General features: G+C 36.4%; 1 long non-coding RNA gene and 1 pseudogene across 1 annotated transcript; both read left to right on the top strand.

Moving 5' to 3' along the window:
* The first annotated feature begins 201 nt into the window (after nt 1–201).
* LOC146937109 (uncharacterized) lies at nt 202–1,981 on the top strand. Its single transcript, XR_015033241.1, has 4 exons — nt 202–307; nt 549–607; nt 1,525–1,724; nt 1,910–1,981. It is a non-coding gene; the product is annotated as an uncharacterized LOC146937109 (long non-coding RNA).
* Nucleotides 1,982–4,646: 2,665 nt separating this feature from the next.
* On the top strand, nt 4,647–18,760 carry LOC146937108 (uncharacterized; annotated as a pseudogene).
* Nucleotides 18,761–20,254: the final 1,494 nt, after the last annotated feature.

Raw genomic sequence — 20,254 nt, 5'->3', positions numbered from 1 at the left:
TTTTTTAAATCCCAAAATCCTTCAACCAAACCTGAATTATGCGGGGAATACTTCAGTGCCATAGCAATGGTGCCATTGGTGCCATAGAACCAATCCTGGTCGTTGATGTGTGTGGATGTGTGTGGGGATGTGTGTGTGATGTGTGTGTGTGTGGTGGAGATGCAATGGTATGGTGCCATTAATGGCACCAAAGTGGAGTCCGAATTCTGCATGCTAATTTCGAAGGGTAACGTTATCCTTGATTGTATTCACCCTGTTAATCGATTCCGGCACCGAGAAGAAGGTGATCTCATCATGTAATCGTTTGGTAAGAGCGAGAAACCCATCCCTTATTCTGATGAATCAGTTCCTTCTTCTTTCTATTTTGTTCTTCATCTGTGGGTTACTTTCTGTTGAGTTGTCTGTTGAATTCGTTACCGAGTTCGGCGACAATCGTCCTCCTACTATTGTTGTACACATGTTGCTTATATCAAATTTTGTTCTGGATTTATTTTTAATTTGTTGAACTCAGTTCAGTTTTATCATTGTTGATAAATTGTTTTTTTTAGGTATGTGAGTTGAAGGATCGATAGTGTTTGCCAATTAGCAGTGGGCTGCTTCGTATAAGGTACATTGATCAATTGATATAATAATTTTAGTTATTGGTTTAACATTGGCTGCTCATTTGGAACCATTTATGCCTTTAGTTGATGTGTAGATAGAAATTTATGGTTCTAACCATTAATAAGTTTTTTCACCATTGAAATGATTCAAATGGTTATTGTTGTGTTGGAAGGATTTTAGTTTATTAAGGTTCCGAAGTTCAGATTGTGTTATAAAAAGTCCGATTGCTTGGGATTCACAGTTATTATTGTAAAAAATTGATGGCACTAATCAAAGTGTGTTAGTTAACAATGAATAACGTAGTTGCTGAAGTTATTGTGAATGATAGATAAATTTGAAAACAGTGCATCAAATATATTTACATTGAGGAAGACGAAACATAAAGCTCGCCTACAAAAATATATCACATATGGAGTGTCTGAGGAGAGGGTCAGTTGAATATTAAATGTCATGGTATGATCAGTTACCTTGGTATTGTTTACCCAAAGTGGAGGTAAAAATTGCCACATTTGGCTTAGGAGCAGCATACATTTGATCTTTCAGTTTTTGATTAAACATTGGAGCATAGTCATCCCATAGTGACCTTCAATACACTCCCACTGCCAAAAGTTACGAAGGATTAAAAAGTTTGTTAATTGATTTTTGTGGTAAATGTGTTATATGCTACTAAATGATAATTAAATCACGGGGAACAAATTATGTTGCACCTGCCATCCCCCAAATGAAGTGACAACATGTCGAATTTCCCATTGACGGTTGTTTTATCCTCAATTGGATCCACATCAATTATAAATCCAATTACATATGTCGAGAAACAAAAGTGTTACATTCTTTCCACAATATAATAGATGTGTATGACATATAATTTAATATTTTGATAAACCAACCTGCTAACACCTCTTTTCCGCAACGTTTGGGCAGATCATTGAAATTAACAAATTCAAAGATATAGCGATGGATTGTGTTGTCATCCGAGCCCTCCTCAGTCACAACTGCGCCACCATAGAAACTAAGCATGGAGGGATTGTTTTCAACCACATCATATTTCTCCTTGTTTTTTGAGACCTCAAAGCGCGAAATAGCATATATCTTGCCTTCTTGCAAGACTTTCTTCAATGAAGGTGAGAACCTCCATGGTATTGTAGCATGAATGCAATTTGCCTAGAAAGCATTTATAAATACCAATAGTAAGTAAAGAAAGATTATTTGCGAAGGAACAACAATATAACAATTTCATTGACAAACACCTTCTCATCAATTAGCACCATATCTGTACTAATTATTTCCTTTTTTTTGTTATATTCAGCGTGTCCCACATGCGTGCTACCCTAACTTTGATCCTGATATCAGGGGCAGAATTGGGGAGTTAATTGAGAAAGGTATGCACACCATTGTTGTTGACTTCTTCGACCCTGTAAAAGTAAAGAACATGAAAAAAGATTAGATTAAAGCTTTTATTTAACATGGTAGAGGAAAAGTGCAGGAAAGTGGTTTACTTGGTTCCAATGACATCAATGGCAGACATGGTAGGGAAGCAAAGAGAGTATGTGGGAATCAATGAAATTACACAGATAGATGTGACAGAATGAGTGGAAAAGGAATGACACCAGTGCTGGTTATATAGGTGTGAGGGAAATACTGTCATTGAAATGGTTTAAACTGTAACATATTTTTAGGCTTCATGTGAAGGAATGTGAAGAGGCACAAATTGAAATTGTAACCCTGCATGTTTGTTATTTGTTTATTTATTTATTTATATTTATATTGCATTCTTGGTCATATAAATAAAAAATTTGTGAACCTTGATTATTGTGACCATTACTTTTGTGTGGCTGGTATATTAAAACCGTAACCTATAAGAATGTAGAATTGGAAAAATTTATGTAGTGGGCATTTTTTTTGTTGTATTAACCTGTCGCCCAATGATGACTAAATAAGGAGTGACAATAAGAAATAATTGACAAGCACATAATTTTGGTAAAAAGGAGTTATTATACATATAATTGCCAGCCGCTCATAATAAAGATAATAAGTAAGATGTGTAACTGACCATTACTACAACATAATCATTCAAGTTTTGGCAATCACTAATAAAAAAAAATAAGTAAATGATTTTTGGTAAATGAGAGTTACACATAGATTGCCACAATAAATTCATTGTATATGAAATAAACATATAACATATAAACATACAGATATCTCGATGATAAAGTTTCAGGGGTGACCAACTTCATTTGTCAAAAAATTTAAAAAATATAGACCAATATATTATTGCGAAAATAAACTAATAGGGAAATTTAGTATTCAATATACACCTCAATACATATTCTGGCCTTAATATTTAGTGTATGTGTAACCGACAATGTTAGGAGACATAATAATAAATAATGAATAATTAACAATGAAAAAGTAAGGAGAATGCATTCATATAAGAAATAAAAATTATAAAAAGGGCATTGGTGAGGTGACACATAAGCAAAGTGTAGCTTAGAATGAGAGAGAATGCATATAAGGAATAAGGAGATAGTTAGAAAGGGGGACATTGGTGAGGTGACACATCATCAAAATGTAGGTTAGAATACATGTATATATAGATATCTTTGTAGTATCTCAATATTTATGGATTAGTCGATATAAATGATCTATGCTTTTATAGGTAGTTTCGCTGAAAAATATCCAAAAAAAAACAAAGAAATAACTAAAACTTCAAATATTTTTGAAAAAGTCCATTTTTTAATATAAGGAAAAGTTTGGTTTTTACATTTATCATTTAAATGATCTACGTAGTATTTATTGTAGAGTATATACGTCATTTAATGATTGAATTGAAAAATCAAATTTTTGCTTATATTAATGAAGGACGGTGTACTTTAGTGGATGACACAAAAATTAACGAGTTGAATTAAATAATTATTAGAAATGATTTTGTGTCAAAAATGTGCGGGAGAAAGGTTAGACTGTTTTTTAAGGTTAAAATTAGGAAAAAAGAAATTAAAGTTGTAGTGTAAAATTGGAGTGACTTTTCAACACAATTTGATATTCATAATTCGTATTAACCTTTAGGATTTTGAATTGAGCTCTACCTTTCATTTTCATAAAAATAATCCACAAGACTATTTTTGGAAAAGTCCATGTTATAATCTAACCAAAAGTTTGGTTATTACATTCATTATATGATGTATGTAGTCTTTATCATAGAGTATACGTCAATTAATTAATGAATTGTAAAATCAAATTTTGTTGATAATTATTAGACATAATTTCGTTTCTAAAATGTCAGCAAATAAAATTTGGATAAGGTTGCATTGAAAATTGTGCAGAAGAGAGGTTAGAGTGTACGTTGAGAATAAAATTAGGAATAAAAAATCAAAGTTGTATTAAAAATGTAGAGTGACATTTATTTGAAACAAATTTATTTGTCTAAAATGACACTCATTCTAAAACTAACCACCAGGCCAAAATGGGGAAACTCAAGATTGACCTTTATAGTTTCTAGGTACAAGATCTTATTTTACGTGTTGTGTCATATGGTAGGTAATCATTGCATAAACTTCATGAGTATCCTTGAGATTTCCGTATAAGAATGTTAGGTGAGAGCCTAGGTCAACTGTTCAATTAAAAGGGATGTATAGTCCCTGGTCTAAAGTGTATTTTATTTATGGATGTATAGATTTCAAGGGTTGTAGATTATGTACGGGGAATTATGTTTTTTTTTGTCTTGATGTGATCATTAGGCTTGATATATGTTTGAAGATTGGATTGTTGTCTTTTTGTGGCAATTGAAGAAAGTCAGCAGCTATTTATACCTGTTTGTGGCGTTGTGCAAACTCGTGTGTGTATATTCAGTTGGTTTTTTCCCATTGCCTGATCCGCTGGTGTTAAATTTGATTGGTATGTTATATATCACCCAGACTATAGGGAGTTTGTCTTTATGGATTTAAATGTATCAGCTTCTGAACTGGGTAAGCATAAAAGGAGAGAAAGGAAGGATAAGTTGTGTATACAGCGGAACAGCTCCGTAAAAAGGTCGAAATTTTCGCACAATGGGACTGGTATTGATTTTAATTTGCATCTACTATTGGATAAATAATTGCGTGTTTTTGTTGTAGTGGGTGGACTTAATTTCCAAATAAAATGCACCTTATACATTGAATTAATATATTGCAATAAAGTGTATTGTTAATGAATTTGTATTCTATGCCCATTCATGTTAACAATTGATAGTCATTAATCTATCAACTCATTATAGTCTATGTGATCTGTTGATTGTTTTTGTCAATGTGTTGGTAGGTTCCAGTTCGATCAACGAATATACTCGCATTGAGAGATGCTCGCATCATCCTAGAAACAGTATATCGTGTTTTAGTGGTTAGTGTGGTTAGTTGTTATTTTTGGTATTGTTTGATCTAATAAGACATGTCTCTTTTGTTAATCACGTATTTAATGTAGTCGTTGCTCCTCCTATTGATCGTAGGATTCGAGGGGTTGACAATTTCTCAAATACAAGCAAAAAAAAAACGATATGAAAGAAAACAAAAACTCGCTGCTAAGAGATCTACGTTTGTCTTCAAGAGACATTCGACTTTTTTTAGACGTGGATGTGGGTATTTTCATCTTTATTTAATTTTTTAAGTTTTTTGGTCGCATTTAATTTATTTGGTATTTTTAATAGTTGTTAAAAAAAGAGGGCGATCTAGAAAGTCAGCATTCGCTTCATTTAACGCAGAGGATGTGTCTGTTGTTGGTGAGTGTTGTTTGTTCTCGATTGTCCAGGCTCATTCTTGAAACTTAATATTTTTGTTCATTGATGATTGTTCTTTTGTATTTGTTAGCTAAACATCATGGTATGTATTAATTTCTCTATAGATCGGAGCATTCAGTCTTACGAGGCAGAATATGATACATCTCACTTGGTAAAGGATGCGTCAAATTTTAAGTTGTTTAGGTTCAGTGAGACTGAGGGTAATATATTACGTGCATTTAGCAGAAAAATTAAACATTTTTTTTGATGTTTTCTGTCTTTGTGAATTTTTTTATGATATTCATTATTAAGTAGTAGTGATTTTGGTACAAGGTATTTGGACATTGGTGATATGGACATCGAATGTGGTAATTGTCGTGCTAAGGTTTGGTATCTCGAACGAGGTAGAGTTGATGCTGATTCCTTGGAGCCTGCTTTTTCAATATGTTGCATGAAAGGCAACATTACTTTGCCAAAGATGAGACAACCTCCGGTGCTACTCAGAAAGTTGTTTAATGGTGTTCATAGAAAGAGTTGCATCTTTTTGGATAATATTAGATCTTATAACAACATGTTCTCATTTACATCTCTAGGGGGACAAATAGTGTCAAATACCAGTGGAAATGGTGGTCCACCTCATTTTGTTTTAGATGGACAAAATTATCATCGTATTGGTGGATTGATTCCTCATCACTCTCAAGCTCCGAAGTTTGCTCAGTTGTACATTTATGATACTCAAAATGAAATATCGAATCGCATGTCTCATTTCAGGTAAAAATTTGTATTTAATTCATTTTTCTTGAAATAGTTTTTATTAACATCGAGATTATTACATTAATAAATTTTGATTATAATGTTTGTTGTAGGTCGTTCGAATCAACTAAGCAGTTGGATCGTGTTTTGGTTGAGGAGCTTTTAAAGGTTATGGACAAAGACAATCGGTTGGTGAAGATATTTAGGATGGTTAGGGATTATATTGAAAACAACGATAGTGTGAACGTGACCTTACGGTTATTTCGTAGTCGTATTCACGATGCTCGCACTTATAATGTACCCGAAGTGGATGAGATTGCAGCTTTGATTGTTGGTGAGATTGAGGATTCTTCCGAAGGTAGAGATATCGTTGTTCGTGGAACTGACGGTGTCATGCAAAGAATCCATGAGACCCATCCTAAATACATTCCTTTGCAGTACCCTTTGTTGTTTCCTTATGGAGAGGATCAATATCAAGAGAAAATTTGATTAAATGTTGTGACTTCTACAAAGACTGTTAAAAAGAGGGTTCATGTTGCACTCAGGGAGTTTATTGCATATCGTATGCAGGAGAGGTCCCTAGAAGATTCTGTTATTTTAAGGAGTAGGAGATTACTCCAGCAGTTTATTGTTGACACATATTCCATGATAGAATCTCAGAGGTTATCATATATTAGGATTAACCAGTCAAAGATTCGATCTGACTTTTTAAATGGGGTCCAAGAGGCTGTTTGTAACACCCATACCAGACGTATCTAGAAAGTCTGGCACGTGCGTTAATATTAGTACTGGATACATTAAAATATACAACAATTAAAAAAAAACTTCGAATGAATAATATTTACATCAAGTTACGTTCGTATAAATCATAAAACAACACAACTCATCCATACATAAAAATACATCCTTGATGTCCATAATGTCCTGCAGCTTTACGAACGAATCCTCGAAGTAATATCCATCCGGCTCCGAACATGCATAATCATCCTGCTTATCTGAAACAAATAAGGATTGGGATGAGACATAATGTCTCAGTGAGTTCCCCTAAATCCTAGGCTATAGGCAACCTCAAGGGGAAACCTACGGTCACCACGTGTCTACATTACAACCTGACGGTTGATTATACGTGTGTGGGGACTTGCATACTTAGACGGTAGTGCATACTAGGGCCGTCATAGTCATATCTCACGTGTTATAGGCTTCTCACCTATACGTGTCATGGCGGTCGAGGGGAACCTAGAACCGCATAGCCAAGAATACACTCTATGTATCGAGGCCTAAACATATCATAATCATGACACGATGCTAAACCGGACGATTAGGGGAACCTAAGATCGTCATCGGTATCATGTACATAGCTTGCTCTATACATAACTTATACTTGTCTTAAAGCATCTAATGCTCGTATTCTTATACATAATCGTACATGAGTTCATACATGTTCATAATCATAATCGTAACATACATAAACGTTCTTAAGTTCATTCATATTGGTTAGCGTTGAACAAACAATGTTATCTTGATTCATTTTACGGATAGTCCCGGGTGGAGTAACCCCGAAATCAATCCCATACATGACCGATGTACGTACATCGGACTCCCTTGGTGTCGTGCGGGTCCCTTGCGGCTTAAACCGTTCCCCTTAGGTCGAGAACCTCCCGTATCCCCCTGGCGTGGATAACAAGAGACACGAGCACCTACGTCTTGTTACTCAGTGACATGCGGGTCCCTTACGGCTTGAATCGTTCTCATAATGAGAACCCCTTGTATCCCCCTGATGTGGATATCAAGAGACATGTCACCTACACTTATTAATCATAGTCTTGTCGTGCATAAGTTAAACATATACATACTTGAGTATTTACCTCGGAACCTTAATCGAACCGATTAGTGGTAAACTCTTACTTGTTCATTTTCATACCTAATCATGGTGGAGAGACTAACTAGTCGAACCACGGCTTACGTACTTGCTAAGTCATACTAGCTCTTGTGCGAAGAGATTACACTTCGCGTCTTATCTTTCTAGGGATTCTTGCTAAACATACTATTTCTCGACTAGCTAAGCCGAGGCTCTACATACATTCCCTTTCTTAGTTCATTACTACCCCATCATGCTTAAACTCTCTTGAGCCATCCTTGTAATTCATGCTAACATTGCCATGATTAATGATGCAAGGATCAATTGACGAGTTGTGCAAATTTCCAATAGTTACTAAAGACCGAAAATGCCAAAACCCAAGTCTTAAGCCATTTAGAAAATTCTATGATTTCATAAAGTCAAGTTTGTTCCAGTTGAGAAATGAGTGAAAACAGTCAAAGAATACTTCGAAACGATCGCCTCGGACCCCCACACGACTGCCCCCAAGCACCCGAGCGCAGAACAACGCGAACGTTGTCCTGTCTGGGGCGCCTGGCGCCAGGAATTGGGCGCCTAGCGCTGGCTCCCTGTGTGTGGGCGCCTAGCGCCCTTGTACAGGCGCAGCGCTGCGAACTTTCGCGTTTTCGGTGCTTTCGGCTACGGGTTTTCGCCATTTTCGACCCAAAACTCGTCCAATTTGACCCTATAATGCACCAAACACATCCAACAACTTGTATAGACTTAATTAAACATTTACCATAGCAATTTTAACATGTAAACAACTAGGATTGGCTTGGGGTACTAAAGTTCCATAAAACTAAACTTAACATAAATCATGATTATTCTACAAGATTAATCAATCCCAAAGGTGGGTAATCTATCTATGGAACTCACCTTAACGTATTCCTTGCAATTCCTCAAGCTTCAAGCCCAAACCCTAGCTCATGCTTCATCCATGATCCAAAGCTTCCCAACCAAACTATGCTTAAATCCATTCTCCTACTTGATTCTAGCTTGCAAAGCTACCATAATCCATGCTTGATCATGATTAAAAGAAAGTTTGGATGATTATTATGGAGGGAGAGGGCGATCCTAGAGAGAGAGGGAGAAGAGAACTCTTTCTCTCAACCCTAGAGAGAGAAAGACAAGTGAAGAATGAATATTTTGGGCCAAAGCCACTTAAATACCCCTTTCGTGCGAAATTTCCATTATGCCCCTGCCTCAAGCGTGTTTAATCTGACACTGATACTTTATCCGTAATATGCTGACATGTCATAAAATATTTCCATTAGCAGACGAGCGGGATGTTACACTCTACCCCCCTTAAAGAAATTTCGTCCTCGAAATTTAGAGATTGACTACCAATCATCTTGACAAAAACTTACTATCTTTGGTCCAAGCCATACATTTCGTTTCATACACACTCAAAGGGTTCGTCATATCATGTCCTCATCTTGTTTCTTAACCCATAAGCAACTGAGCATAGCCTTCTTGGTCTTAATATCAAGATTCAGAACTTACCTTGCTACACATAAACTTATTGTCTCAAACTCGGATCTTACCCGCTTAACATAACCATTCCTAATGATATCTTGTCATAAACATGAACACTCAGGATTTGCCTTTTAACTGGAATCCTACCAGAAACCAGGTTTGCCCTGCAGTGCTTACTTGTAACTTTAAAACATCTTTTTATGCATACAGAATCTTATCGGGTAACATATAATTCATACATCAGTTTACTTATTGTACCTTGAGACATGTGCCTCTGTCTTACTTTACTTATCTTAATGAGTCTACGAATCTCTTATCTCTATTCAGAGCCTTAAGAAATCTTTCGATCTCATTACCTTTCTTATTGCACCCAAATTCACGGATGAATCATATAACTTGTCGTAGAGAGGTGAAAATAATTACGCCTATACATATAACATTCATCAACCCATCTTGTAAGTTACATGCTCTGAAAACTTCCGACTTAAACCTCTTGCGTTTGGTGTACTCTTAACATATACTTGTGCATCTGATAAGACTTCTCGAACAACTTTGTGGACTACATCAACACATCTTAATTTCCATAATAATCGCATACTTTCAAATGTCGCTTCTTGTTAATTAATAACGATACTCGTTCTAACATATTACCTTAAAAAAGTTTTCTAAACATGAGTATTTGGAACCTCGGGACGAATAGAGACATAATCTTTTAAAAGAATTTTGTGAAAAATTGTCATGTTTAAATAATTTCGTTTCCAAGTCCCTCAATACCCATTTTAAATTTAAGAGTTTTTGAATCATAGTTCGAAATCTTCATAGCAAGTATCGTGATCATTTAACAAATTTGACATAAGAGGGTATGCACTTCATCGTGCATAACTCATGATTTATATCTTCATCCAGAATGAAATTCTTGAACTTTAAAGTAACTTCTTTCTTATACTTTCTTTCTTGACTTACATACATATCTTGGAGGCATTGCATAATTGCATAACATAAATCATATAAGATCCTTGACTTCCATAACATTATCTCATCTCCTCGTTCTAGGAACAATAAACTTGAATCTTCAATACATCATATCCGGTTACGGTCACATATTACTACCTTCTTCTGCATAACATTTCTTCTTTAATACTGGTTCCATACTTTAATAATTCTATCTCTACTTCGAGTCACAAAAAGGAATCCTTCCGCTCTTACATGTATTTCTCTTGTCATAGCACATATTCTTACATGCATCTTCCTTATCATAGTACATATTCGTCATTGGTTGTGTCTCTAGCCTTCCCTATCATACTTAGATGAAATCACATCCACATACCTTATCCCTTTTCATGACTGATTATATAAGTCTCCTTTCTTACTTAATATTTTGAGAACTTCTCACTTGTCTCTTAATGCTTCCAACGAAGACTCTTACTATCTCATTCCATGTTCCATAATTACTGTTAACAACTAAGCCAATTAACTTTCGTTGCGCCACTCTGATTCCCACCAGTTGGCCTTAGCCAATACTCTAATCCATTGAGACGACTGAACTTCACATTCTTTTTCCCATATAAACATCATCTTCTTGAGCCTTTCTCAAAACTTTTCATGTGACAACCATTTCCATAAACATGCACCTCATATTACCTTGCAAGATTGAATCTCACGGTAGACTTGTCACACTACCATAATACTTTACTTGGGGATAGATTCTTATATTCTCACTGGATGAATTCTCCTCATGACATACACTTATCATACATAAACTTGTTTCTGAGAAATCTTGAATTCCCATGGTAGACTCATCATAAATTCATACATTCTTGTATTCTTGCGTACTATGTTTTGCGTAATCAAACTAATGCTTGCTTGTTAATTTCTTTCTTTAAGAAAACCTCATAATTTTAACACACGGGTCATTGGCGTTGACGATTCCTCTTTATATAAAAACGTGATAAATTTGGCCCCAGTCGTTTCTCTAAAATCACGGAATAAGTTGACAACACAACTGTGTCATCCAACCTTAATTTCGGTGAGTTTAGCCCACTCTACGTGAGTCATAACAACCGGTACTTGCAAAAAATTTCTTTTAAATCTATGAACGCCATGTCCAATCACCCATATGCATGTATTCATTTCCAAAATTTTGGCAAACTTTAGAATTCATCATCATAACGAGCCTTAGCAAGTCAATCAAGCAAAACATAGATCCGGGGGTACTCATGACTTCATAAAACCTGAAAAATCTCGTGACTTTGCATAATTCTTTACCACTTACCTTTCATATCATGCATGAGCATCCACTTTATCCATTCATATGCCGGAACCTTAAACTTCTGACCCAAGCTCTTTGTCAGCTCTTGCCACATTAACTTCTAATGTTACCTTAAACCGGATTGATTCCGTTAATACTTGTCCATGCCTTTTCTTCCTTAGAAATCATAGGAGGTGATGTGCATTCGATACTTGATGTTATAGAGAGTGTTTGTTACATAAAAGATTGTGAAAACAACCTCCAATAGCTACTGCTAACACTAGAGACGAAATTACAGTTTTTTTTTTTTTTTTTTTTTTTTTTAGAAAAACTGAAAATTTTCGCCCCAATTTTGCTATTAGTGAAATTTTCGCCATTGGCGTATTTTCTAAAAATTAGTTTTCCAGAAAAACATAATTTACATAAAAATCTCATTTTCTCGAGTAATCTAGTGCACATCATTCCCTCTAGTCGTCTTAAAACAATTTTATAACTTTTGCATGGCAAGCATTAACATCAATCGATTCAATTCACGACACATTAGAAACTAATATCTTGTTCATCTTAGCACATAACATAAAACTTCCACATAATACTTCAACTTCGTTCACCACGAACGACTTAACTTATTTCTCTGCTAATTCATTCACTGCTTAGAACCTTATTCTTACTGAACATATAAATCTTCTGTTCTCGTATCTCAATCCCTGAGAGCTTACTAACTCCATCATCACATATCGACTCATCCTTAACTTGTAGTCTTGTACTTACATTCCAGAATATATTCTCTTTGCATACAATAAACCTGTTCCAACAACAACTCTTACCGAGACTTTCGGTCATGGTTAGATACATATATCCAATTTCTTCACTTACGGATACATGAAGTATCACTAACATCATACTCGAATTTGTCAGAACGTTCTTTCTTAACATGCCTTACATTACTGGAGGATTCACTCTGGTGCTTGATTAGTTCACCGGCCACCTTCTGGCACGATCAAACTTCTTCATCACATACTTCGTTCCTCCTGGGTCCTATTCAGCTCTCAGGCACTTATTCTAATCGTTGAATGCTAATTTGAGTTGATCAGGCTCAACTAACAACAACAACTAGAACATTTACCCGGAACCCAATGGTCCCACTACGTTACTTGTAATTTAATGACCCAAGGCACGGTCTGAATCGACCTGCTCTGATACCAATTGTAACACCCATACCAGACGTATCTAGAAAGTCTGGCACGTGCGTTAATATTAGTACTGGATACATTAAAATATACAACAATTAAAAAAAAACTTCGAATGAATAATATTTACATCAAGTTACGTTCGTATAAATCATAAAACAACACAACTCATCCATACATAAAAATACATCCTTGATGTCCATAATGTCCTGCAGCTTTACGAACGAATCCTCGAAGTAATATCCATCCGGCTCCGAACATGCATAATCATCCTGCTTATCTGAAACAAATAAGGATTGGGATGAGACATAATGTCTCAGTGAGTTCCCCTAAATCCTAGGCTATAGGCAACCTCAAGGGGAAACCTACGGTCACCACATGTCTACATTACAACCTGACGGTTGATTATACGTGTGTGGGGACTTGCATACTTAGACGGTAGTGCATACTAGGGCCGTCATAGTCATATCTCACGTGTTATAGGCTTCTCACCTATACGTGTCATGGCGGTCGAGGGGAACCTAGAACCGCATAGCCAAGAATACACTCTATGTATCGAGGCCTAAACATATCATAATCATGACACGATGCTAAACCGGACGATTAGGGGAACCTAAGATCGTCATCGGTATCATGTACATAGCTTGCTCTATACATAACTTATACTTGTCTTAAAGCATCTAATGCTCGTATTCTTATACATAATCGTACATGAGTTCATACATGTTCATAATCATAATCGTAACATACATAAACGTTCTTAAGTTCATTCATATTGGATAGCGTTGAACAAACAATGTTATCTTGATTCATTTTACGGATAGTCCCGGGTGGAGTAACCCCGAAATCAATCCCATACATGACCGATGTACGTACATCGGACTCCCTTGGTGTCGTGCGGGTCCCTTGCGGCTTAAACCGTTCCCCTTAGGTCGAGAACCTCCCGTATCCCCCTGGCGTGGATAACAAGAGACACGAGCACCTACGTCTTGTTACTCAGTGACATGCGGGTCCCTTACGGCTTGAATCGTTCTCATAATGAGAACCCCTTGTATCCCCCTGATGTGGATATCAAGAGACATGTCACCTACACTTATTAATCATAGTCTTGTCGTGCATAAGTTAAACATATACATACTTGAGTATTTACCTCGGAACCTTAATCGAACCGATTAGTGGTAAACTCTTACTTGTTCATTTTCATACCTAATCATGGTGGAGAGACTAACTAGTCGAACCACGGCTTACGTACTTGCTAAGTCATACTAGCTCTTGTGCGAAGAGATTACACTTCGCGTCTTATCTTTCTAGGGATTCTTGCTAAACATACTATTTCTCGACTAGCTAAGCCGAGGCTCTACATACATTCCCTTTCTTAGTTCATTACTACCCCATCATGCTTAAACTCTCTTGAGCCATCCTTGTAATTCATGCTAACATTGCCATGATTAATGATGCAAGGATCAATTGACGAGTTGTGCAAATTTCCAATAGTTACTAAAGACCGAAAATGCCAAAACCCAAGTCTTAAGCCATTTAGAAAATTCTATGATTTCATAAAGTCAAGTTTGTTCCAGTTGAGAAATGAGTGAAAACAGTCAAAGAATACTTCGAAACGATCGCCTCGGACCCCCACACGACTGCCCCCAAGCACCCGAGCGCAGAACAACGCGAACGTTGTCCTGTCTGGGGCGCCTGGCGCCAGGAATTGGGCGCCTAGCGCTGGCTCCCTGTGTGTGGGCGCCTAGCGCCCTTGTACAGGCGCAGCGCTGCGAACTTTCGCGTTTTCGGTGCTTTCGGCTACGGGTTTTCGCCATTTTCGACCCAAAACTCGTCCAATTTGACCCTATAATGCACCAAACACATCCAACAACTTGTATAGACTTAATTAAACATTTACCATAGCAATTTTAACATGTAAACAACTAGGATTGGCTTGGGGTACTAAAGTTCCATAAAACTAAACTTAACATAAATCATGATTATTCTACAAGATTAATCAATCCCAAAGGTGGGTAATCTATCTATGGAACTCACCTTAACGTATTCCTTGCAATTCCTCAAGCTTCAAGCCCAAACCCTAGCTCATGCTTCATCCATGATCCAAAGCTTCCCAACCAAACTATGCTTAAATCCATTCTCCTACTTGATTCTAGCTTGCAAAGCTACCATAATCCATGCTTGATCATGATTAAAAGAAAGTTTGGATGATTATTATGGAGGGAGAGGGCGATCCTAGAGAGAGAGGGAGAAGAGAACTCTTTCTCTCAACCCTAGAGAGAGAAAGACAAGTGAAGAATGAATATTTTGGGCCAAAGCCACTTAAATACCCCTTTCGTGCGAAATTTCCATTATGCCCCTGCCTCAAGCGTGTTTAATCTGACACTGATACTTTATCCGTAATATGCTGACATGTCATAAAATATTTCCATTAGCAGACGAGCGGGATGTTACACTGTTAGTCGTGGTGATATGACTGCATCTTCCATTGGGTCACGTGTGGTCTTGCCTGCGTCTTTTACTGGAGGTAGAAGATATATGTTCAATAATTGTCAAGATGCCATGGCTTTGTGCAAAAGATTTGGTTATCCTGATCTTTTCTTGACTTTGACATGTAATCCAAAGTGGGTTGAGATACAGAGGCACATGTCAAAATCTGGTAATTATGTTCATTACAGGCCTGATATTAGTTGTCGGGTTTTTAAAATAAAGCTAGATCGGATAATGGCTGATTTTAAGAAGAGGGATGTCTTTGGCAAAGTTATTGCAGGTAAGACTGTGTAGGTGATTGAATTATTTTTGAATTATGTTTAAATTCGTATTCTTTTTAAATTGGAGTTGTGTGTACGAAGCTTAATATTGAGTAATACCTACCTACCTCATTTGTTGACTTTGTTGTTTATGATTAGGTATGTATACAATTGAATTTCAAAAAAGGGGTCTGCCACATGCTCACATTTTATTGTGGTTGGACAATGATTGCAAGCTTCTATCCCCTCGAGCTATTGATTCAGTTATCTGTGCAGAGTTGCCAGACCCAAGTGTTTTTCCAAAGTTATACGCTACTGTTACCGATTTCATGATTCATGGTCCTTGCGGCTTTGCTAGGTTGGGTTCTCCATGTATGAAAGATAATCATTGTTCTAAGTTCTATCCGAAAAAGTTTGTGTCAAAGACATCTTTTGATCCAAGTGGATATCCGGTTTACAGACGTAGAGATTTTGGGGTAACTGTCTCAAAAAAGGAAATTGAACTTGATAATCGTAGTGTTGTTCCATACAATCCCAAGTTGCTCATGAGGTATCAAGCCCATATTAATATTGAATATTGCAACAAGTCAAATTGTATAAAATACCTTTTTAAGTATATAAACAAGGGTGTTGATAGAGTTACTGCTTCATTGCAAACTAACGAGGATGAGTGTGTTGATGAGATCAAACAGTACTATGATTGTAGGTACTTATCACCTTCAGAGTCTGTATGGAGGATTTTTAAGTTTGACATTCATCGAAGATGGCCAGCAGTAAATCGACTTACTTTTCATCTGGAAGGCAAGCAAAAGCTTATTTTTAAAGATAGTTCCAAATTGACGAATGTTTTGAAATATAATGAGAAATTGGGAACTATGTTTCTTGCTTGGATGGATGCAAACAAGAAATACCCGCAAGGAAGGCACCTGACTTATAGTCAATTCCCTACCATGTTTACCTTTAATTCAAGACACAGGAGATGGCGTCTACGGAAGTCTGGGACATCCGTTGGTCGATTGACCTTTATTTCTCCAAGCAGTCATGAGATATATTATCTTAGGCTTTTGCTCAATGTACAAGTTGGATGCACTTCTTTTGAGGATATAAGAACCATTGATGGTGTTGTTTACGATACGTTTCGTGAGGCTTGTGGTGCTCTTTGTTTGCTTGAAGATGATCTTGAATTTATCAATGGTTTGAAAGAGGTTGCTCTTCTTGGTTCTGGGTTTACACTTCGTAAAGTGTTTGCAAAGATGTTGCTTGCAAATTCAATGAGCGACCCGTTGAATGTGTGGAATCAAATGTGGGAAACTTTGGCTGATGGATTATTGTATGACAGACGAATTGTCCTTAAATCACCTGGTAGTGTGTTTGACATTTTTTTAAAAAGTTATTTGTTTTGTTGTCTTTCTATTTTTCTAATTTGATGTTGGTTATATTTTTTTTTTGTCTTAAGATTTGGTGATATCGGACGAAGATTTAAAGCAACTTTGTCTTTCTGAGATAGATAAATATCTTCGCAACAATGGAAAATGTCTTGAAGATTATGATTGTATGCCGATTCTGAACATGGACAATCGTGGTAGGTTTGATAATGTCTTGCTTGATAATGAATTTAAGTATGATGTTGCAGACATGGAGGCTAAACATAGAGAACATCTTTCGAACTTGAACGTTGAACAAAGGCAAGCTTATGATGAAATTGTTAAATCTGTTGATAACAAAGAAGGGCGAATGTTTTTTGTTGATGGGTATGGTGGTACTGGAAAGACATATTTATGGAAGGCACTCACTTATAAATTTCGTTCTGAAAATCAAATAGTTTTGAATGTTGCATCCAGTGGGATTGCTTCTTTGCTTTTACCTGGAGGAAGAACTGCACATTCGCAGTTTGCCATTCCACTTCTTCTTTCCAAGGAATCAACTTGCAGAATTGATAAGGGTAGCAATAAGGCCGAATTATTGGTGATGAGCAGTATTATTATATGGGATGAGGCACCGATGATTAATAGATGGGCCTTTGAGGCATTTGACAGAACTCTTCGTGACATAATGAGTGATTTTTGTGGTGGTAGTTCAAATTTGCCTTTTGGTGGCAAAACCATTGTGTTTGGGGGAGATTTCCGTCAGATTCTTCCAGTGATTCCAAGAGGAAGTCGTGCTGATATTGTATATGCCACCATCAATTCATCTCCTCTTTGGCGTAGCTGCAGGGTGTTAAAGTTGACGAAAAACATGCGGCTTGAGTTCTCGGATAATGAGCAAGATAATTTGGCCGTTAGGGAATTTGCTAAGTGGATTCTTGATGTTGGTGATGGAAAGATTGGTAGGGTTGAGGATTGTGATGCTATAGTTGAGATTCCTCATGATCTTTTAATTGAAAATTTTGAGGATCCAATTGATGCCATTGTTAATGCAACTTACCCAAATCTTATTGAGAATATGAAGAATTTGAATTTTTTTAAGGAGAGAGTGGTTCTTGCTCCCACTCTTGATGTTGTACAACAAGTAAATGATCATGTCCTCTCTATTATGCCTGGAGATTCAAAGGAGTATCTCAGTTGTGATGCAGTATGCAAGGGTGATGGAGATGCAGGAATTGATCAGAGATGGATTACCATTGAATTTTTAAATGATATAAAGTGCTCTGGAATGCCCAATCACAAACTAATCCTTAAGGTTGGAGTGCCTGTCATGTTGTTGAGGAATATTGACGTTTCATCTGGTCTTTGCAATGGTACTAGGCTTATTGTCAATCATCTGGGTACAAATATTATAGGTGCTGTTGTTATTACCGGTACAAATATAGGAGACAAGGTATTTATTCCTCGGATGAACTTGATTCCTTCCGACGCCAATGTATATGTTAGTTTTCAAAGGAGGCAATTCCCCTTGTGTTTGTGTTTTGCTATGACTATAAATAAAAGCCAAGGTCAAACTTTATCATCGGTAGGATTGTATCTTCCTAGACCCGTATTTACCCATGGACAGCTCTATGTTGCTCTATCTCGCGTTACGAGTAGGAATGGGTTGCGGATTTTGATAACTGATGATGAGGGTAAATCTTCGAGATCTACTATCAACGTGGTATATCAAGAAGTATTCCAGAAAATTTATATTTGAATGTGTTGTTTACAATCTTGTGCTTGATGTTTCAGTTATTAATGTAAAATAGCAATTGTGTAAATAATGTGTAGATAATTTGAAATTGGTACCCATGCTTGAACTAAACGTTGCCAGTTTGTCGAAATTAAATTGCATTTTTTTTTGCCCATCATAAATTGATTAATTGTTTTTCTTAGTTGAAATAATTATATAATGTGTTCTATCATGTAGGCCAACATTTGTATGTATGCTAGAAAAAGGACCTACTGCTTGGTTGCCGTGTTTGTATGTTTTGCAACTATTTGTGGTCTACAATATACTGTTGTGATAGGTATGATAGACCTGGTATGATTATGGTTTAAGCTTCACATGTCTTCTTGACTGCCTAGAATCCCGATTGAATTATAGATCGGGACTGTGGTTCAAAAAATTTGTTATTTGTTTTAAGATATATTCATAAATAAAGTTCCAGTTTTTCTTCCGATTTTAAGATATTCAAAAAATTGGGCAATGTGATAATAAATTTATTCGTGAAATTTTTTGAACCTTATATGATCAGATTTTTAGATATTCAAAAAATTACCTCCTATATAAAAATAAATTCATTATATTATCAGGTTTTAAGAGATTCGCAAAAATCCTCTTTTTTACCTCGAAAAGGTGGTCGACAATTTTATTTCAATTGCGCACCCTTAAAACAGAGAAATTGGTAGGAGGGATCTTATGGTTGATATTGTAAGAGTTGGATTTAATAAATTGTTCAAGTGCAAAGTAGATTTCCCTAATTTGAACATCAATTGGGATTGAACATTGACAATACAAGAATCAGTGATAGGATGAATCTAAAATCAACGCTTAGTTTATTCTATTTAGTTGTCTCATTGCTTAAGGAGATATAATTATCCTTGACTTGGGGATAATTTATTTCAGGTAAGGTCCCTTCCATTTGGATGTTGAATTGCAAGCTGCCATTGTTCCCATGATAATTACTGACCCAAAAGTCAGGAAGCAGAAAATCAGAGCCATTGTCAATCTTTTTTTCGCTATTGCTAATTCGGCTTTCAGCTTCCTGTTCTTTGCCTTCAGTTTATTGATCTTTAGCTGTTTTTCATCAACTGCATCTTCATAGTCCACCAATTTGAAGAAGCTGCATCCTTCATCATCTGAGCTACGATAATTTGTGCAACCCCAGAAATTTCTTCCGTAGTTCGGATTCGTTTTATTTGTTACCGTTCGAATGACTGTGGGTTCTCCACACAAGCAGTTCGGACCAGATCTTCGTCGCATAGTAGATCCAATGGATCCATAGGAAGCTTCACCTGAGAGTTGTTGTGAATGGCTTTTTGTTGATGGTTTCGACATTTTTTAGCAATGATACTGAGAGGAAATTTTGTGGTGAGGGTGAGTTGTTGCCTGCTTGATGTTTCAGTGCATGTCTTTATATGGTCCTTATTTGACACTGTATCACCGAGAGATATGTGGTCATTGCCGTATAATAAATGCCTATATTAA

This window comes from Medicago sativa, chromosome 3 (assembly GCF_051527215.1).
Source record: "Medicago sativa cultivar Bolivia chromosome 3, Bolivia_mono, whole genome shotgun sequence".
In the NCBI taxonomy this organism is placed as follows: Eukaryota; Viridiplantae; Streptophyta; class Magnoliopsida; order Fabales; family Fabaceae; genus Medicago; species Medicago sativa.
Note: the sequence above shows the minus strand (reverse complement) of the source record. Positions and strands in the feature narration are given on the sequence as shown.